Genomic DNA, 16878 nt, shown 5'->3' with positions numbered 1-16878 from the left:
AAATGAAGGGAAGCACATTGGAGCCACTTTGTTCAACTTAGGATTAAAACTGTATTTAGTCTTCTATAATTTAATTTACGACTTTCAATGCAAGTCATGATCAAACTAGGCTCCATTTGAGCACCATAGTAACCTCAAGTTACCTCTATTTAATGGTAGAGGTTAATGACAAAAGCATTTGGATAGGGTTTAGCCCAAGTTACCTGTAACTGATTGCTCAGGTTAATCACAAAATCCCTGTAAGTGCAATGGAATTTGGCATTAGAATAATTCTTTCACATACACTTTGATAGCTCTGAGATTGTACGGGTCCAGCTCCAGCGAAGATGAAAAAGACTTCCGGCGATGCAATCGCATCCATGCGAAAGGGAGTTTTTTTTAAGACTTCCGGCGATGCAATCGCACCCATGCGGAAGGGAGTTTTTTTTCAAAAAAAAATAATAATAATAATAAATAAATAAATAAATCATAGGGTTAATTTTGTCATTTCACAACTTAATAAATGGGGCGGTCACGGATATGGGGTAACTTGTTGGCACAAAGCCTTTAACCAAAGATAATCTAGTGATTTTGATAATTACAACCCATTAATAGTGTTTATGGACTAATGTTTACATTGAGTATGGTAATTGATTCATATTTAAAGAATGACCTCAATGAAGTAATAAAGATCATATCGATGGAAAAGAATGGATACAAAGAGGCATGAAGTTGTAAGGAACCAAATGTAAGTTCATCCAAAGAAAGCTTGGACTACAACAAACAAGCAAAGCTTGAAGAAAGGGGTATATAGCTTGGTGAGTGTTTAGGATTCAATATCAAAATATTTATGAATCTATTTGAAATTTATCTCTTATAGGACCACGCATATCATACCATCATTCATATGTTCATATATCCATTAGCAATAGATTATGAATTTCATCATATATATTTGAGATATGAAGTCATTGTTAAAAGAATGAGTTAGTTCAAACTTGCATAACCTTTGAAAGAACTCATCACCTATGCTAGAAATGCTAGAACTATGCACATTAATCACATAATTCATATTGGTCACTAGAATATAAAGGTTAAGGCATATGAAGCCTTTGTTTCCGTGACTTAATATCGGACATTAGGACCATTGAATGCGCCTCATGAAAAACTGTATTTTTGGCTAAGTATGAAAAATTGATTTTTGTAATAATAACTATTTCAAAATAATTTTTCCCGATAATTACTCATTATACTTCAATTAGCCAAATTTGATTTTTTGAGATTTTTTCATCAATTCTACATTGGCCTACACGGAGGATCAAGTTTTACCAAAACTATCGGAAACCCCAAATTGTACTAAAACTAAATTTTTACATTTTGATTTAGTTGGATTTTAATTTTCTTGTATTTTTTATTGAATCCAAATAAGGGGTACGTCCTTATTTACATTGTAAACTTAAAGTAAATAGACATATAAAAACAGTAAAGACATTTACTTTAAGGTATGCAGAAGTAACAGAGTAGGTTGTCTATCAGATGATCAAAATAGAGAAAAATTATTTATTTTTCATCTGACCGATTAGATCAGTCATATTATCGATAGGATGCCAAAACTAGTGAACTCACATCTTTTGTGGTATATCAAGTGACCGATCAGTTCACCAATGTATCCGATCAGATGGATTACTTTTTGGCATGTGCGGTAAAATAGGATCTGAACCTATCGATCCCTTCACCAATGTGACCGATCAGATGAGTCCAAGTGACTGATCAGATGCTTTATGTATTCGATCAAATGACATTTGGTTCTGAAGCTAACGATCAAATGGACTAAAATTTTAGATCTGAGAAAATGAAATCACCCCTAACAGTTATATTCTTCAAAGAGGTTATAAATACACAATGTTTTGGATATTGTGGGTATGCATTGGAAAAAAATAAAGAAACCTTCTTAAGTATCAAAGTGCTTTTGTTCTTCATCTTCTTCAGCCACTCATACATATCATTCATAGAGTATTGAGCTTTATTTGTATTCATTTATACTCTAGTTGTGAGTTTTGATTTGCATATCAATCTTTGAGAGATATATTCTTGTGCAACAAATTTTTATCTACAATCAATTATAAGGGTTGGTGTAATCCAACAGAAGTCTAACAGAGGATTGTTCTCTTAGTAAAAAGAATTAGAAGTGGTGTGCTTCTTATACCGGTTTGCTTTCCACCCGTAAGGAGGTGCCATAGTGGGATTAGGAAAGTCTCAAGAGGGATCTTGAGTCGAGGAGTAGGAGTTACCGAACTTCGCTAAATTATTGTGTCAAGTGTTTGCATTTTTCTTCCCTTATCTCTTTTACAATTGTACTATTAATTACTTAAGTTTATATCCTGACTATTACATAATTGTTATAAGGTGTTTATTAAAATTTGCAAAACAATTAAAACTGAAAGTTGGCCATTGTTTGTTATAAACTTTATTCACTCCCCCTCTAGAATCAATATTTGGGCAACATAACTTGATAACTTTTTGTAGTTGAAGGGGGTGTTTAATTTTAGTGGATTTTTTTTTTTTTTTTTTTTTTTTTTTTTTTTGCAAGGATATGATAGTAGAAGGGGGTTATGTGATTTTACCCCCATATATTAATTATGCCAAACATCCACCAAACAATTTATAGTTTTGGTTATCCATATTGAAGTTTCCCATGCAATTCATCAATGGGGTAGTATTTATTAGTATTTCTTTTGCTCATCAATCGGAATCGAATGAGGAGATTTTTGGATTTGGTGTTCCAGTTCAACCTATCTATATCCTGATATATATATATATATATATATATGATGAGTGCTCAAATGTGACGCATTTTAGCACCTAAATTAGGGTATTTTAGTCCATTCATCTATCTTACTTTCATGTCTTAAGTACTTATTTATGTTATTGCTTATTTCAGGTGAATAAAGTTCAAACAGGCTAACAAGAGCCTTTTAGCCTCATTTTGCAGCCACGGAGCAAAGTTGGAAAGAAGCCAAGAAAATTGTCTCTAAGGAACTTCGATCTATCGAAGGGATTCTCGATCGATCGAAGTTAGGCGGTGCCAGCTCAGCCAAGTGGATAAGGCCAAAGAAGATATTTTCGAGCCATGTCACCTTCGATCGATCGAAGTTAAGTGTTTGACCGATTGAAGTGCCTGTTGGCAGTGTGCTGTCCAATTCCCGAGCGCGCCGATTTCTACCTAATTTGTATAGCTGCGAATTTCCTCCAATCATAAGCTATTTTTCTAACTTAGAGGCTACTCAAAAGAGGAATATAATTAATTAATTGAACATTCTATCATTGATATTGTAATTTTCATAGAGTAGATATTTTTACATAGTTTTCTCTCTAGAACTAGGGTTTTGGGAAGAAAGCAAGGATGAAGATGATGATGCCAACCTCCAAGCTAGCCCTTGAAGGTCTCATGAGCACTACAATAAGTGGCTAAATCCTTCATTTGAGGCTAGAGATAGCCCATAAGTTTACTTCCTAGAGCTAGTCTTTTGTACATTTTTGGGGATTTTAGTTGTAATAAATGTTTTAATCTTGAAAAAATATATATCTTGTGGTTTCTACTTGACGTGTATGGATTAATGCTTTCAATTGATCATTTATTTCTATCCATATGTCTATATATGCTAGAATGGATGTTCATGTGCTTTTCTTTAGATTTAATGGAATTAATGCATGTCTATGTATATTGATGTTGTTAATTTAGTGATGGTCAAAACATAGTGCTTAATTGAGTACCCTTGTGATTTATTTGATGGTTTACACTTGTTTTTTGATGGATTGTACCACACCTTTAGTTTAATTAGTTTAATTTTCATGTCTCTAGCCTAGATGTAGTGTAATTGCTTTAAATTTTTAGATAGGTGGAGAATCTATTCTTGTTTCTTGATGTTCCATACTTATGAATGCAAGGAGTACATTTCTCTAGAATATTATGTGTGTTCTAATTGTGGTTAAATTGAATGGTTATTGGTCTCATTTGATAGTTTGTGTTACACACTAGATTGACTAGACAGTCTATGCTTATTTGTCGTCCATGCTTAGTTTTCAATTAGTGACACACACACACACACACACACACACACACATTTTACAACTTAAGTGTCTCCATTAATTTACAATTGCTAGTATCAAGTGAAGTGAAGCTTAGTGGTGAACTCTAAGCCCTAAGTCCCTTCTCTCATTTATTTTTCCTTTAATTTCTAGATTGTCAATTGCATGTTTTAATTGAACTCTAGTTTAATCAAATCACCCCATCTTTGATTAGTCGACCTACTACTCTATAATTGATTCCAAAGCATGACTCATTTCCCTTAGGATGATCCCTACTCTTCTTGCTATGTTTTAGTTAGAAGTGGTAGTAGCATTCTATAAATTTAAACTTGGCCATACTTTTTAGCTTGTTGCAAGATAGACAACACCAATATATATATATATATATATATATATATATAGATATATATGATGGCGAAACTGGTGGGATTGGGAATGACAATTGGGGAGGTTGCTTCCCTCCTATTCCGCCGTTTATCAATTGTAACAACCCGAATGAGGTGATAGAGGATAGGTACTGAGTTACTGTGTGCATTACATTTTAGAATTTGAAAGCTGTGGACTAGGGTTGTATTTGAAATCGCGTCTGGAGTATTAGGGGATAATGCTGGTTGTTTGATGATCCAAATAGATAAACTGTTGATTGGAATGATTGGGACAAGGGTGATCTCGTAGGTTTAGCTGATAGCCCCATTTGACTTTGTCGGGGCCAAGGGTGTTCTGAGTAACAGTGAAGATAAAAGGTAATGATGTTGAACTTAGAGTGTGAAGTTTCTTTAACTAGACGCGTAGATAGCCATGGGAAGAGTGGTTTGAGTAACCGGTTAAATATTAACAGTTGATTGCGTTGTAGTTGGTTTTTAGGAGACAGTTGGGCTTTGAGCATTTTTGTTTCGGTGCTCATTTTTCCCTTTTGGGATTTGTTGACATGACATTGCCATATAAATATTCTTTTGTATTGGTAAGTAGTGGTCGATGTTGGGAGTGTTACCCAAGTATTGACTCTAAAGGGGGGTGAATAGAGTCTATCGCAAACAATGACCAATTTTTGATTTTAATTGTTTTGCAAAATCTAATAAACACTTATAGCAATTATGCAATATTCAGGAAATAAACTCAAGCAATTAATAACACAATTGTAAAAGAGAAAAGGGAAGAGAAATGCAAACACTTGACACAACGATTTAGCGAGGTTCGATAACTCCTACTCCTCGGCTCAAGATCCCTCTTGAGACTTTCCGATCCCACTATGGCACCTCTTTACGGGTGGAGAGAAAATAGGTACAAGAAGCACACCACTTCTAATTCTTCTTACTAAGAGAACAATCCTTTCTTAGACTTCTGTTGGATCACACTGATCCTTACAATTGATTGTAGATAGAAATTTGTTGCACAAGAATCTATCTCTTAAAGATTGATATGCAAATTAAAGCTCACAACCAGAGTATAAATGAATACAAAAAAAGCTCAATACTATACGAATGATATGTATGAGAGGATGAAGAAGATGAAGAACAAAAGCTCTTTGATACTCAAGAAGGTTTCTTTATTTTTCTCCAATGCATACCCAAAATGTCCAAACATTGTGTATTTATAACCCCTTTGAAAAATATAGCCGTTAGGGGGTAATATGGTAAGTGATAAGTGTTCAAATGTTACACATTTTAGCACCTAAGCTAGGGTATTTTAGACAATTCATCTATCTTACTTTCCTGTCTTAGTTCTAATTCTTGTTTTTGTCTATTCAAGTCAATAAGGTTCAAATAGGCTAAAAAGAACCTATTAGCCCCTTTTTGGAGTCAAGAAGAAAATTCAGAAAAAGTTTGAAAAAACTGCACTGGAGTAATCTCGATCGTTCAAATATTCATCCTTGATCATTCGAAGCTTCAAGATCCTTCGAAGCCACGTCATCATGCTAGCTTAGCAAAGGATAAAGCCAACAGAAGATGTTTTCAAGCCACGTCATTTTCGATTGAGGTGACTCGCGATCCATCGAAGACCATTTCGATCGATCGAGATCCTACTGGCAGTGAGCTGTTTTATTCCCGAACGCGCCCTAATTCCACTTAACTTTTGGCTGTGGGATTAGACCAATTAGATGGCAATTTATGACTTGGAGACCACTCAAGGGAGCTAGTACTTAAATGAAATTGAATCAATTGTAAAGGCGTGGAGGGAAACAAATCACACCAATCGCAAAACAACACGTGGCGACAAAAGGCAACCCATAAAGAGGCTAAAAAAACTGGAAGCCCATAATGAGACATAAGCCCAGCGAAGGAAGGCCTACTTAAAACAAAGGTAGAATAAACAGGCCCAATTCTGACAAGGCCCAAACTCCATAACGCCCGCAATAATGTCAAATGCACGATCTGTAGGCATAAATTACCCACGTTTGGGAATAAAAGCCAAGAAACGGCTCCATGTAAATTCCTAAGCTAAAAAACACTTATAAATAGAGCCTAAATAAGGTAAAAGGCATGAGACTCTGAATACTATTACTATCTCAAAGATTTACTTGCTCCCTTCTTAATTTTTTCTGTGTGCTTTCCGTAATCGATCCCTTTAGGTGTTCGGGTGTAAAAAATTGCACCTACACTTTGGCGCCGTCTGTGGGAACATCGATACAAAAAGTCCGTTCCCTATCCCTTGCATACAGCATCACTCCAGAATGGCAACAGAGCCAAACATTGTTCAACCGCAACAACAGGAGACCATGCAGAAGATACGTGAAGAGATGCAAGCGCAAACTGGAAGTCCTGCGACAAGCAAATGAAGCCAGCGTTGAGCAAATCAATATGCTAAGGCAGGCTCAAGAAACCAGCGTGGCACAATTCAGCACTCTACGCAGAGAAAATGAAAGACTTTGAGGCAATGCTCGGTGGAATGAACAGCCGAACGACCCTCGGCCCGAACGCCAGAACGAAGATCCCCCCATGGAGCCAGGCGATGATAGTCCACCCCACCAACAGAAGGCTCCACGCCAACAGCCCAATGAAATGCTGGAAGGCACCCACGATGCCACAAGTCAGTCGTGCACCTTGGGGAACTCCAATATTGGGAGGCCTCGAATCACCAAAGCCCATCCATTAGATGACACGAATTCAGGTAGAAAAGAAGTGTGGACCCCAGCAATTGGTCAGCCATTTTCGGAGAATAACTTTATCGCCAGGCTCCGGAAAGAAATGGATGAATGAATCAAAGGGCTGAAGGCCTAAATGCCCGAAGACATGGCGAGAGAATTTACTGCATCAATGGTAAAAACCCATTTCACAGATGAGATAGAACAGGTCGCAAGACTCAAGAAATTCACGATGCCCAAGTTCATTAAATTCAATGGGACTAGAGATCCCCTCCAGCATCTCAACCACTATACTCAGGAAATGACACTAGAGGCTCACAATGATCTATTCATGTGCAAAATATTTCCATTCAGCCTGACGGGGGTGGCCCTAGAGTGGTTCAAGAATTGCCCGTTTAAATCGATCCCAAACTTCAAATCACTATGCATCGTGTTCTTGGCCCAGTATTGTGGAAATAGAAAACAGAAGAAAACCATTGCCAGTCTCTTTATGAATCGACAGATGAAGGGAGAAGGCCTGCAAACCTTCCTCACCTGATTCAACATGGAGTTTTCGGGCATATCAGATTGCAATCAAGACACAGCTATAAAAGAGTTCAAGATAGCCATGGTGCAGGGCTCACGTTTTCATTCTTCTTTGGTGAAGAAGACCCCAACTAACATGTTGGAGCTGAATTCACGGGCACAAAACTACATTAGACTTGAAAAAAATAAAGTAACTAGGCAGTAGAGAGCGACACTGGTCACAGTAGAGAATCGACTGAATGAGCGATCGAACAACCCGCGGGCCCATCGGGAACCCCCAACTATTGAGGGACGAGCCCCTGAAAAGTAATCCCGAACAACTGAAAGGGTCACACCACTTAAAGTAACATTGGCCAGACTGTACCAGGAGACCAAGGTAAGAAACATCTTCCAGATCCCACCACCAATCAGATAGCCAATGGAGCAAAGAGACCAGGATAAACACTGTGCATTCCACAGTGATTTCGGCCACCTGACTAATGATTGTAGGAGCTTGAGAAGACAGGTGGAAGCGTTAATAGCCAAGGGCGAGTTAACTGAATACTTGATTACCACAGAGTAGTAAAGGCAGCAAGATCAAGCCCGGGCAATTCCAAAAGCTGCGGTAGAGAGCCATCTTGTCCGGGTAATTAACATAATTCATGGTCGTCCGGAAGAAGACGAGTAATCGGTAAATTCCTATAGGATCCAACTCAAACAAGCCCATAAGCTGTGAAGGATTGGGGAAATCAATACTGTCAACTGTAAACCCAATCAAGCACAAGTTTCTTTTCATAAAGGGGATCTCAGAAGGGTGCAACACCCACACGAAGACCCATTAGTAGTTAGTCTACTAGTGGCTAACTATCTGGTTAGACGAGTACTGATTGACCCCGGCAGTAGCGCTAATATCATGACAAAGTGGACGTTCGATCAGTTAAAATTGGCTGCAGACCAGATTCTTCCCACTAAAAGTCCTTTGGTAAGATTCGATAGAAGAAGAGTGGAGCCCACAGGTGTGATCACGCTATCAGTCACTGCTGCTAAAAGATCCCTGAAAGAGAACTTCATGATTGTGGATATTCACCCGACCTATAATTTACTAATGGGTCGAGGATGGATCCACCACATAGAAGGAGTCTCATCAACCCTATACTAAGTCATGAGATGCATAAGCCTAAATGGTCAAGAGGTCATCGATATCTAGGGGGACCAGGTAACAGCAAAGGAGTGCTACCACACGACGGTTTATCCTTCCGAAAAAGACAAGAAATTGCTAAAATAGCAATTACCGAGCTCTTCCCCTCTAAAAGAAACGGAGGAACCGAAAGAAGAGCATCTTATTGTAGAACCCCTAGAAGCCATACAGATAGTCACAGGGGACGAGCGCAAGCTGACCTACATAGGGACTCTTCAGTCAGTTCAGGAGAAGGAGGAACTAGCAGAAATCCTAAGGAAGAACGCAGACATATTCGCTTGGAATCATTGGGATATGCCAGGAATTGACCCACGGATGGCCTGTCACAGCTTAAATGTGGACCCCGGCCACCATCCGGTAAAACAAAAGCAAAGAAGGTTTGCCCCCGAAAGGAATAAAATCATTGCCGAAGAAGTCAATCGACTTTTAGAATCAGCGTTCATCAGAGAAGTCCAGTATCTTCAATGGTTGTCAAACGTGGCGGTTGTCCAAAAAAAGAATGGTAAATGGTGAGTATGCATTGACTTCACCAACCTGAACAAAGTGTGCCCAAAAGATAGCTTCCCACTCCCCAAGATCAATCAGATGGTAGACGCCACGACCGGATATGAAAAACTGACTTTCCTTGATGCTTACTCGGGTTACAACCAAATCCCGATAAACCTTTCGGACGAAGAAAAGACTTCTCTCATCACCGAACGGGGGACCTATTGCTATAAGGTAATGCCCTTCGGGTTAAAAAATGCAGAAACAACTTATCAAAGTCTGATCAACAAAATGTTCGAAGAACAGATCGGCCGAACAATCGAAGCTTACATAGACGATATGGTGGTGAAAAGCAAAGTTAAGAAAGATCATCGGCAATACCTGCAGGATGTGTTTTATACTCTCAGGAAACATAGAATGATGTTAAACCCAGCAAAATGTTCGTTCGGAGTATCCTCGGGACAGTTCCTCGGTCACCTGGTGAGCAAAAGGGGAATAGAGGCAAGTCCCACTCAGTTGGCAAAATTGCTACAGAGTCAAGAGCCCCGAACTGTGAGGGAAGTCCAAATCCTCACTGGCAGAGTAGCGACTCTTAGCCGCTTTATATCCAGACTATCAGACAAGTGCAAACCGTTCCTCGACGCAATTAGAGCCAAAAAAGGAGATATCTGGGGGGCAAAGCAGAGAGAAGCTCTCGTGAAACTCAAGGAGTACATGACAAATTCCCCAATTCTATCTGCTCCAGAACCCGAAGAGCCATTGTACCTCTACTTAGCAGTATCTCAGTCAGCAACCAACTCAGCCTTAGTAAAAGAAGTGTAATGACCCGGTCATTTTCTTCCCTTCCTTTTTCCTCAGAATTTTATGGATGAATTTTTTTTCTTTGAAAATTCTTTTCTAAGTTCAGTTTCTCGTCACTTAGTGTCATCTCGAGTGCTCGGAAATGGTTTCTGAGACTCTTTCCTTTGGATTGACAACTTTCTTTGTGGATCGAGTCATTTCCACATTTTTCGTTTTTTGACACTATTCACTTTTTCGTCCTTTTCACTGTTTTGTCCTTTTCCCTATTTGGTCTTTTCCCCGTTTGTCACTTTGTTGACATAACCTCACTCTTTGCATTCAGAGTTGGTTTTTGACTTCACGTATCTTCATTCTAAGTGGTTTTCACGAAATACGTATCTTTACTTTTGTAGAAAAGTACTTTAGTTGCTCTCGGTGTCCATAGGGGCATGGATGCACAATTTTTCAAAATCTTTTTCTTTTCTTAGGGTATTTTTCGTAAATATCTTTTGAAGATTTTTTATTTCAGGGGTATCTAAGAAAATATCTTTTGGAAGATATTTTCATTCTGGGGCAGTTTTGCAGTTAACCCTTTTTATAGGGGCTATTGTGCAATTAATGAAAGTTATTGCAAAATACCTTGTTTTTAGTCTGGATCCTCATACGGGATTCATTTTCACATTTCGTCTAGTTGTGTGCTCATAGAATTTCCTTCTGGTCATTTTTCTCCAGTTTCAGGGTTTCTGGACCCTGTTGCCTCCGAACTTGTTCGAGTCATATCTCTCTGCTCGAGACTCAGTTTTTGACGCCATTTCTTCCGTTGTTCATATTTTCTCATTTTGAATCCTTTTTGTTCAAAGATTTTTGTCCTTTGAGTACGTTTGTTCAAAATTCACTTTTTCGGACCCGGGGGGACCCTTTCGGGGCACTTTTAGGGTTTTTCTATAAATTGGAGGTATTAAGTCAAAAAGTCAGATTTCCATCATCTTCTTCACCCTCTTGGCCGGCAGCCATGGGAGCCCAAGGGGCTGCCTTCATTCTTTCTTCTCCTCCACTTGATTTCCTTAGTGAAAACTCTTCGGCCTTAACGTTTATCATTCCCCTCGACGTGCTTTATCTTTCCCCCTTATTAGAATTCATTTTTAACCATTTCTTGAGTTTGGGTTGGAAGTCAAGTTGTGATTTTGATGGGGCTTCTTAGGGGTTTATGTAGATCGTGTTGTCCCCGACAAAACCTAAGAGTACCGTCAGATTCGGAGCAGTTTCAATTTGGTGGGGATTTGAGATTTCATCTCAAAATGAGGTAGGGGATGTCTTGGGTTTATATTAATGTTGTATTGATTGTTATATGAACATATACAACTTGTAAGCATGCCTTTGTTCAAGTTTTAGAATTTAATTTAATTATTTTCTATGATTAAGATTTAATTCACATGGATGTATGTTACTTAGAATTAAATTGTGGCATGCTAGAAATTTAGGCCTTGGTATTCTTTTTGACATATATTAAACTTGGAGCATTTGAATGAGAATTGCTAAATTTATTTAATATTTATCCTTTGTGAAAGATTAATTCACATAGTTGACATAAATATGAAATCAACTTGTAATATGATATTAAAGTAGGTCTTGGTGAGTACTTTGACATATGTTAAATTGATGATATTTAGAGTTGTTTGAAAATCTAGAGAAAATTAATTAATTAGCTTAATTAATTTTACTTTAAGTGTTTTAGTCACTTAAATTGATGTTAGAGACAATATATGTTAAGACTGTGCTATGTCCTTTCACATGTATTAATTTGAGCTTAATTGGAATTGATTTGAAATCTAGAGACTTTCCATGTTAGGTAGAAAATCTCTTGAAATGGAATATGTTTAATTACTTTGTGAGCATGCTACTAACTTGTTGTAAAATTAGTACTTGTCGTCTCTAAAGATGGTAATTTGACTTAGCATGGTATGTGATATCATTGTCTTGGATAGCTTGTTTAAACGTATTTTGTGTAGGTATATAGCTTGTTAGAATATTACAATTGTTTACCTTGAAAGCTTGATACTAAATTGTAGCCTATTTAGTACTTGTGGCTTAGGATGGTAATGGGGCTCAATTGTTGTAAATATTCTTGTTTTATGTATAAATTGCATATTGAGGACTTGACATGTCATATGCTATTTAGAATTGAATTCTAGGACATGAATTGTGTGGATCCAACCTTACTTGTGTATGGAATGTGGTAACTTGCATTTGATTTTGTATAAGTTCTAAACTTAATGGTTTTGGAAAGCTTGTGAGAACATAATTTATGTGATGGCTAGGGTTTGACTCTAGTACGGAGACAAGAGTCTTCTAAGTCATAAGTGCGCACTAGGTGGTACCTTGTGGGTCATAATTACCTAAAAATACCTGCTTGGTCTAGCGACCACATGTCTTAGTTTTTCCACTATTTGATTTCGCATTTAATTTCAAGTTGTTAATCATAGATTACTTGTAGCTTAAGAATTAATGCTTGCCTTGGATATTTGAATCCTATTTAGTATACTTGAACTTGTATACTTGCTCTGTGAGTTTAAATTTCATTTAGTATACTTGTGTTGTGTCTACTTGTTTTAGGCGTATCCCATTTAGCTTAGTATACTTGTGTTCGTATGCTTGATTTACGAGATTTCCATATAAAATGTATACTTGTGTAAATATGTCTAGACATTACATGACTTGTCTTAATATGTTTTAGTATACTTGGAAATGTATGCTTGTGTGTTGCATAACATGTTTTGATATTGTTTAGTATACTTGAGCATGTATACTTGTATGCCGTTGTTCGCTTTAAATTGCATGAGTAGCTTAGAATGCTCCCTGAGTCTCACTCTGACGTAGACGTTAGGTGGCATGAGCCCCTTTGACATGTTTTACCTTAAGGTGATAAAATTGTAAAATGTTAGGTCAATGCATGCTTTATCTCCTACAAGTAACTTTATGTTACTCACCCACATAGTGGGAACATTTTTCAGGTACAGGGATCTTGATTTGGGATGCACACTACGCCATGGAAGTTTCGTAGACTTGAAGTATCATTTTCATGAAAATGTTGGCGTGAAATCCTATTTGTAGCTTTGTATGACAAAACTTGTATTTTTGTTCTAAATATGTAATGTGTACATAAGTACACTTTTTGTAAGGTAATTGACATGTATGACATGAGGCCAAGGGCCAAGCATGTTTATTATTGCACTTGTACTCATTTGGCGCTAGATTTTGTCTAAAAATGTAATTTTCCAACCTTTGAAGGTTTGGCATGTCAAATTTTGTAAATGAAATGTAATAAGGCCATGGGCCATGGTAGCACGTCTAAAATATCATATTACACTTGCGTGTATGTTCACACCATCACACATTAGCATATAATGTAAATTGATCATGCCATGGGGGATGCAAATGAGACTTAAAGTCTCTTTTCAGTTTTGGTGCATAGCATGTTCATTCTTCACATTTTCGAACTGTTTCGGTCGATCGGTGGCTTATTTCGGTCGACCGATGCCCTTTGAATTTCAATTGAACAGTGAAAACTCAATTCTAGTAGCCATTTTTGATGTTTGGCCCAGTTCGGTCGATCGATTCTCTTGTGGTTTTAGTTGAACAATGTTTTGCCAATTCTAGTAGCCTTTTTCATCTCGAGCCACAAATTGGTCGACCGGTTTGTCATTTCGGTCGACCCAAATGAAGGCTCATTCTTCTCCTTTTTTTTTTGGCTTACTTCGGCCGACCGAAGCTCCATTTCGGTCGACCGAAATGGGACTGCCTTGTGGGTCTTGTTTGGTTTGTTGCCTAGATAGGTTAACCTTGTTTCATTCGTTTCCACTTGACCTTGTTGATCTTGCTTGAGTCATTTTATGGCGTACATGGTCTAGTTTGAACTAGATCTTGCTCCTTTGGTTGTCATTGGTGCTATAGGGTACCAAGTGACCTTTTCATTCTAGTTTTCGCTTCTGGTTATTCCTTTAGGTTCCGCGACCTTATGGAAGGTCATCTTAGGGTCTTAGAAGTGTGATATGCCTTAAGAGACCATTGTCTTGTTTCTTTTGCTTCCGCATCTGGATCTGTTATCGGGTCAATCTTCTGTTCATCACAGGACACTAGGTTGAATAAAAACCTGGGTCATTACAAGAAGTGGGAAAGAAGGAACACCCGATCTTTTATTCCAGCAAGGCTATGACCGACACAGAAAGCCGGTACTCAATGGCAGAAAAAATCATCCTTGCTTTAGTTCAAGCTAAAAGGAAACTCCGACACTATTTTGAGGCGCATCGGATAGTAGTTCCCACAATACATCCTATCAAAGCAATTCTCAGTAAACCAGACATCTCAGGTCGGATCACCAAATGGGCAATTGAATTAAGCTCCTTTGACATCTGGTACGAATCGCGCATCGCCCAAAAGGGGCAAGTGGTTCCGGATTTTCTCTTAGACATTGACCCAGGGGAAGAACAGCAAACCACGGAAAAGCCTTGCTGGGAATTATACGTCGATGGTTCTTCGAGTTAAAATGGAGCCAAAGCAGGAGTCGAGATAAGAACCCCCGAGGGGACCAGAATCCAACAGTCAGTCCGACTAGAGTTCTCAATCACAAATAACGAAGCTGAATATGAGGCACTGCTGGTAGCGCTCATATTGGCCAGGAAACTCCAAGTAAAGCACCTCAAAGCCTATAGCGATTCGCAGCTCATCACAAGGCAGGTGACTGGAGAGTATACCACCAGGGAGTGCAAAATGAATGCATACTGAGAAGAAGTTGAAAAAATGACAAAGTACTTTGATATAATCAAATTTCAGTAGATCCCTAGGGAAGAAAACCCGATAGCTGATCATTTGCCAAATTCAGCATCCCTAGTGGACGAGTCACTCACCAGAGTCGTCCCCATTGATGTCCTAGAAACACCGAGCATCACAAGGGGAGTGCAGGTGTTGGTTATCCCATGGGAACCAAGCTGGATAAATTCGATATTGGCTTACCATGAGAGAGAAGAACTCCCCAATTCTAAGGAAGTAGCCCGGCAGCTAAGGATGAAAGCTACCAAATATTCTGTGGTAGGAGGACAGCTCTTCAAACGATCGCATTCCGGACCCTACCTCAAGTGTCTGACCCCAACGGAGTCCCGAGAAGTTCTAAAATAGATACATTAAGGGGAGTGCAGGAATCATTCTGAGGGCAGGTCGTTGGCTCATAAAGCTCTCACTCAAGGTTATTTCTGGCCCTACATGGCAAGGGAAATAGAAGAATACTCTCGCAGATGCGACAAGTGTCAAAGGTATTCCCCCTTCGTCCATCTACCCCCGGAAGAAATACACACCATGAGCAGCCCATGGCCGTTCGTACAATGGGGAATAGACGTGGTAGGACCCCTACCAATGGCGGTATCACAGAAAAGGTACGCCTTGTTAGCCACTGATTATTTCACTAAATGGGTAGAAGCAGAGGCATATGTGAGTGTGACTAATGTCCAAGTGAAAAAATTCGTTTGGAACAACCTGATATGTAGATTCGGAATCCCAAAATCCATCATCATGGACAACGGGCAGAATTTGGATAATCAATACACTCAACGTTTCTTCAACAAGTACGGTATTAACCAGAAAGTGTCAGCTGCATACCACCCCCAAGGCAATGGGCAAACGAAGAAAACCAATAGGACGATCTTTGCCTGCATCAAAAAGAAGCTTGAAGATAAAAAAGGGAAGTGGTTAGAAGAATTGCCCAATGTCCTATGGGCATACAGAACTACCCCGAGACGTTCCACTGGTGAAACCCCTTTCTCTCTAGCTTACGGCACCGAGACCGTAATCCCTACCGAAGTGGTGACACCCACCATCTGAAGCTTAGCTTGGAACCAGGAGTCAAATAATCAGCTTCTGGAACACAGTCTGGATCTATTGGAAGAAAAAAGGGTTACCACAGCCATCCGGCTAGCAGCCTAACAGCAGAAGATAACAAATAGTTATAACAAAAGGGTCAAAAGGAGAAGCTTCAATCCGGGAAATCTGGTGCTCCTGAAATCAGAAAAGTACGTCAGCAAATTGGAACCTAACTCGGAATGGCCATACCGAATATCAGATATGATTGGAAAATGAGCTTACAGACTTCGACACTTGGATGGCACCGAAATGACCAAGCCGAGGAATGCAATGAACCTGAAAAGGTACTTTCAATAAAGTAAATCGTACAGTGTTTTCCAGTACTCTACTTTTTGAATAAATAAAGCTGCTGACATCCTTTTTCAAATGTCCCACATTGAATAAAAACAAAACTTCTGACTATTATTTAAAGTGAAATAACACGAGATCTAAATAGTAGAGTAGTCCCCTAATGGTAGGCGACCCATAACGGGACCCACCATCAGGGTCTCCACTTCACACTTTTTATCTTTTATCTTACCACAAATAAGGTCTTATTACCTACAAGAAACGATGTCCCACATCGCTCAAAAAGTGGAATCTAACCCTTTTCTTATAAGGATCCACATTTAAGTGCCTATCAATGTGTGGGGCCCATTGATAATGGGACCCCACTTACGACACTAAAGTGCCCCATTGTCAGAGGTCTCCATACACTCCTCATATATTTTCCCCTTTTTAGAACGTACGGTCCCACATCGACAAAAAAGGAAAAGAATCCCTTATTATTATAATATAACCTGCCGGGTATACAATTAGCGGGTGAGGGCCCTAAATTACGAGGCCCATGGATAGTCTCAGCTCATTATTA

Source organism: Cornus florida, unplaced genomic scaffold (genome assembly GCF_030987335.1).
Source record: "Cornus florida cultivar Cherokee Brave unplaced genomic scaffold, ASM3098733v1 CherokeeBrave_3.0.0_Hap2_Chr03, whole genome shotgun sequence".
NCBI classification, from domain to species: domain Eukaryota; kingdom Viridiplantae; phylum Streptophyta; class Magnoliopsida; order Cornales; family Cornaceae; genus Cornus; species Cornus florida.
This window is presented reverse-complemented; position numbering follows the sequence as displayed.